Genomic DNA, 6,000 nt, shown 5'->3' on the forward strand with positions numbered 1-6,000 from the left:
CCTTTTTTTCTTCCAGTTTTTCATTCTTTTCTTCCCTTTTCTTCTCCTCCAGTTCCTTCTTTACCTCCTCTGTCATTTTATTAATTTTCCTGACCCTTTTCCTCCTTTTTTCCCCTTTTTTTTCACTCTTCCTCTGTCTCCTTTTCTTCCAATTCCTCACCCCTTTCCTTCTCTTTCTCCTCTTCTTTTTCTTTACCTCAATCCTCCTCTTTCTGTACCCCATTTTCCTCCTCTTCCTCTTCCTCCTCCTTCTCCTCCTCTCTTCATCCGTTTTAATATCAACATATGTCACAAACTCGTAGATAATCCGTCAGTGATACCAGATTACAAAAAAGGAAATTTCGACTTAGCCCGTGCACTGCTTCCCCCTACGACCTGGGACCAACTTGGCATCACCGACAATACAATCGACAACGCGTGGAACGTCTTCAAAGATAAGCTGTTGCAAGTAGAGAAGGCTACAGTGCCTACGAAATCCAGGCGAGTAAATGGGGCCGTAGATCCACCGTGGATGACCAGAGAAATAAAAAGGGCAGTAAACCTAAAAAAAAGGAATTATAATTTGATGAAAGAGAATGCTACGGCCGAAGCCAGCACACAGTACCACAACAGCCTCAGAGCTTGTCGCAGCCTTATTCGGAGTAGCAAACGCAACTATGAAAAGCAAATAGCGCGCGAAATCAAAACTAACTCCAAGAAATTCTTCACGTACATAAGATCGAAAAAGAAAGTAAAATCAAATATTGGTCCCCTGACAGACGATACTGGATCTGTAACTCAGGACAGTAAACAGATGGCCAGAATCCTCAAAAGTAACTTCGCATCCGTATTCACTGTCAAGGACAGCCAAACCAATCCCGAGAGCCCTGCCCGCCGAGTGAGATCACGCCGCTGGAAATTGACTCAATATGCGACCAAGAAGTAAAAAGTACTTGGACAAACTCGACACGAACAAGTCAACGGGACCTGACAGTTTGTCCCCGCGGTTATTAAAAGAGCTTAAACAACAAATACTTCAACCACTCACTAACATATTCAACCGGTCAGTTCAACTAAACAAGGTCCCGGAAGACTGGAAGATGGCGAACGTAGCACCGATTTTCAAAAAAGGAGACAAAAGCGTTGCATTAAACTACAGGCCCATAAGTTTGACATCAGTGGCAGGAAAAATACTCGAAAAGATTATTAGGGATAAACTTGTTAAGTTTCTAGAAAACAATAATATAATCTCCGACACCCAGCATGGCTTCAGAAACAAGCGCTCCTGCCTAACGAATTTATTAGACTTCTTCCAAGGTATATATAAGAACTGGGATGCCCACATCCCCAGTGATGTTATATACCTGGACTTTCAGAAAGCCTTCGACAAGGTACCGCACGAGCGACTCCTTAAGAAACTGCACTCGGCGGGCATCGGAGCCAATCTGATCGCGTGGATAAGAGATTGGCTCACCGACAGAAAACAACGAGTACTACTCAACGGACAGCCTTCCGATTGGCTACCAGTCACTAGTGGAGTGCCTCAAGGGTCAGTGCTGGGACCCATCCTCTTTATCATATATATCAATGACCTAGAATCAGGACTGAAATCCACAATATCGAAATTTGCAGATGACACCAAGGTGGGTGGAGATGCCCTCACAAAGACCGACTGCGAAATCATTCAGAAAGACCTCAATCACATTATCGAATGGTCGGAAAAATGGCAAATGTCTTTTAATGTTGACAAATGCAAAGTCATGCACATTGGGTCCCAAAATAGTAACCACACATACATCATGAATGGGAGACCTCTGCAAGCGATGCAGGAGGAAAAGGATCTTGGAGTCACTATCAGCAGTGACCTGAAACACGCGAATCACTGTAAAAAAGCATACAACAAAGCCAACATTATGCTCGGGTTCATAGCGAGGAACTTCGAGTGTAAAACACCAGACGTGATGCTATCCTTGTATAATTCCATGGTAAGACCGCACCTCGAGTATGCAGTGCAGTTCTGGTCTCCCAATTACAGAAAGGACATTGCTTTACTGGAAAGGATTCAACGACGCGCCACAAAGATGATTCCAACCTTCAGGGCTCAACCGTACGAGGAACGACTCAAGCGACTCAATCTCTTTACATTGGAGAAAAGACGCCTACGAGGGGATATGATTCAAGTCTTCAAGTATCTAAAAAAGTTCAATAACGTCGATTACTCCAAATTCTTTGAACTGCAAAACAACTCAAGAACTAGAAATAACGGTTTACCCATTCAGTCGAGTCGATGTAACACAGACATTGGAAGGAGTTTCTTTTCAAACCGAGTCATCCGCCACTGGAACAATCTTCCCTCAGAAGTAGTAAATGCGAATACCATCAACTCCTTCAAATATAGAATCGACCGTCATTTCGCTGCGTCAGGAGTAAACTGAATAACGAGGGGCTTCCATCTGCTCCTCAATATCGAGGTGCTTTCATCTGCTCACCAAGCCCCAAGTGGCGGTCGAGCAGATTAAATCACCCAAGCGGGCGACCTCGTAATGAGCCAATAGGCTTTCTGTTGCCTGCATTTCCATGTTTCCATGTTTCCATGTTTCCTCCTTCTCCTCCTCCCTTCTGGATATGTAAAGGGAACAATGAGGAGAAGACGAAGCAGATTCCCTTTGTCTAACTGTCCTCCTCCTCCTCCTCCTTCTCCTCCTCCTCCAATGATAGAAGGACTTGGAGAAATGGAGAGAGTGGAGGAATTCGTGGTAGAAGTGTTGACAGTAGTAGAGAGAGAGAGAGAGAGAGAGAGAGAGAGAGAGAGAGAGAGAGAGAGAGAGAGAGAATAGACGTGGCATTGTTGTGGTAGTGGTGATTGTTAATGATGATGGTGGTGGTGGTGGGGGTGGAATGGAGGGGGGGGAGGAATAGATGGGTAGAAAGGGATATAGGGAGAGGATGGATAGATAAAAGAAGGTAGATGTAGATAGAGAGATGGCAAGGAAAGGAACTCAGTAGAAAAAGAGAAGAGGAAGAAGAAGTAGATAGATAAAGAGGAGGTAGTGGAAGAAGAAGAGGTGCCGTAGGTAAAAAAAAAAAGAAGAGTGGGTGGAAGGGTGGAAGTGGAAGGTCAGGAAAATGAATAAAATAAGAAAGAGGAAGTAAAGAAAAAGGGAATAAAAGGATGAAGAACTGGAAGAAAAAGAGGAAGAAAGAGAAGGAATGGGAAAAGGAGAGGAGAAAATGGAAGAACAAAAGGACGAAGCGAAAGGGGAAATCAAAGGGAAAAGGAGGTGGTAGGAAGGGAGGAGAGGAAGTGGATAGTAGAGAGAAGAGATTGAAATAGATAAGGAAAGAAGAAAAATGGGTGAAATCAAAGAGGCAAACAGAGGTAACATTACAACACACAAGGACGAAGACAACGAAGAAGACATTTAACTTGAGAACGAACAGAACGAACGGAGAACGGACGAACAGGAGGAAAGGAGGTCGCGAAGGAGGTGCAGCAGAAGGGAGGGAGGGAGGGAAGGATGAGTTAGGTGCAGGGCCCAAGGAGACACATGTGGATATAAAGGAAGACACAAATCCCTCGTTACCCAAGTCTGATATTAAATTGCCGGTGACGAACGGGCGAAGGGAGAGGACAAGGGAGGATAAGAAGGAGAATAAAAGGGAGAATAGAGAATAGAAGGGAGAATAGAAGGGCGAATATAAGGGAAAATAAAAGGAGAATGCAAGGGAGGGAGACGAAGAAGAGAAGGGAGAATAAACGAAGAAAAAGGGGTTACAATGCGAGTACAAGAAATAATACAAAGGGAGAAAAGGTAGGGAATACGAAGGGAGAATACAAAGAATACAAGGGAGAGAATACAAGGGAGAGAGAAATACAAGCGAGAGAGAAATACAACGTCACAAGCCATCTTCTACCCACTCCCATTTCTCCTCTTATTGCCACCCTAAGCAAATATGACTTCTACTACTACTACTACTACTACTACTACTACTACTACTGTTACTACGACTGCCCCAGCTTCCTCTCATCTGCGGTTTGCTCGAGGGTGAAGTGGCTGGAGGGAAATTAACTGCAGAGCGTCAGGGTCGAGAGAGAGAGAGAGAGAGAAGTGCGGCGGAGTGGAAAAACTTAGGCGGCTTTTCCGATACCCTACGCCCCAGTCCACCCAGCAGTGAATGGGTACCAGGTATTAGTCCCGTCTACTAGGGTCTTTTCCCTTCTATAATTCCTTCCCCCTCCTGTCTCTCTCCGGCATATGACATGTGCACAGATGTTGCGCCGACTAAAAGAAACTTTCCAACGTTTCATCTCTGTACCGTGCAGCAACACCCATAACATGCAAACTAGGGTGTGTGCTCCGGGGAAGGGGGGGGGGGGAGGTGAGTGGTCAGCATCTCGTAGCCTCTCTAACCTGTAACTCACTCACGTACGAGAGCTGATAGCATCGAAGTGAGTATAGAATCATAATGCCTCTGATATACTTGTACCTACATTGTGTATCAGCCTACGGCGTGGCATCATGAGGGAGTGACGAGCGAGGGGTGGAGCGACTCGCTGCTTCACGCGTTCGAACTGTTCATAGCGAAACATTCAGACGGTGAGCACTGAGGGTCACCGTTGCCAGATTGCTGTACTTAGAGCATCGTGCTTACTGATTTTTGACCCTTGACGATCCCCAAAAGACATCAGGAATTAACGATTGTAACGATAACTATAAATGAGTCTCGTTACTTGGGTGTAGGGGACAGTTTTTGGAACGGAAGTCGGTATAAAGAAGAGGCTGAGTAAGGCAATCTGGCAACGCTGCTGAGGGCTCCCTAGCGTCAGAAAGAGACTGTCAGGAATTGTTTCTAGCAAATTCTTGAACTGGATATGAAAGCAGTATTGTAAGAAAAAAAAAATACACCAGCAATACCTGTGTGGCAAGCAATTTCCGGGCGTGGCGTGTCAAAAATTACATCTCGACAACGCTGACGGCTGACCACTGTGGGAAAACGGCGGAGAATCTGTGACGTAGAGAGATCCTCGTGCATCTCAGGGCGGCGCGCGTCGGCCAAGCGGCGGGATGTGTATGTGACCTTGTGCGCGTGTGTGCCCGGCGGCGGTGGCGAGGCGTGTTTTATGAGGTGATTGTGTGTGCCCGGCGGCGGTGGCGAGGCGTGTATTATGAGGTGATTGTGTGTGCCCGGCGGCGGTGGCGAGGCGTGTATTATGAGGCGATTGTGTGTGGCCGGCGGCGGTGGCGAGGCGTGTATTATGAGGCGATTGTGTGTGCCCGGCGGCGGTGGCGAGGCGTGTATTATGAGGCGATTGTGTGTGCCCGGCGGCGGTGGCGAGGCGTGTATTATGAGGTGATTGTGTGTGCCCGGCGGCGGTGGCGAGGCGTGTTTTATGAGGCGATTGTGTGTGCCCGGCGGCGGTGGCGAGGCGTGTATTATGAGGCGATTGTGTGTGCCCGGCGGCGGTGGCGAGGCGTGTTTTATGAGGCGATTGTGTGTGCCCGGCGGCGGTGGCGAGGCGTGTATTATAAGGCGATTGTGTGTGCCCGACGGCGTTGCGTGTATCGTGTTGCGGTCATTGAGAGGGTGGAGGAGGCCCCGTCACAACGATGAAGGTGAGTGCCAGTGCCAGGGAGTCATGCTGTGGTGTTCTTGAGAGTTGGAACGCGGCAAAAGGCTCATTTTATACGATACAGATAGTGGAAACCGGCGGGGGAGTGCATGTGCCCTACTTTTTTTTTTTTTTTTTTACAACAAAGGAGACAGCCCCCTCCCTCTCCCGTGCCCTCCCTAGCCCCCCCTCGTGTCCTGTGACCATAGTTCCTTTAAATGCTGATGTTGCAAGTTAACCACCGCGGTAGTGCATGAAAGGTGAAGCGTTGAGTAATATGGTGCAAGGAGGTTCCGCTGCGGTGATTGGTTAGCCGGCAACCCGTGACGTCATCAGTTTACCCGGTGATGTTGCTGTCGTTCTGCGCGCGCGTGGACTGGGCGGTGTGTGTGTGTGTGTGTGTGTGTGTG

The sequence above is a fragment of the Eriocheir sinensis genome, unplaced genomic scaffold, assembly GCF_024679095.1.
Source record: "Eriocheir sinensis breed Jianghai 21 unplaced genomic scaffold, ASM2467909v1 Scaffold494, whole genome shotgun sequence".
Lineage (NCBI taxonomy): Eukaryota > Metazoa > Arthropoda > Malacostraca > Decapoda > Varunidae > Eriocheir > Eriocheir sinensis.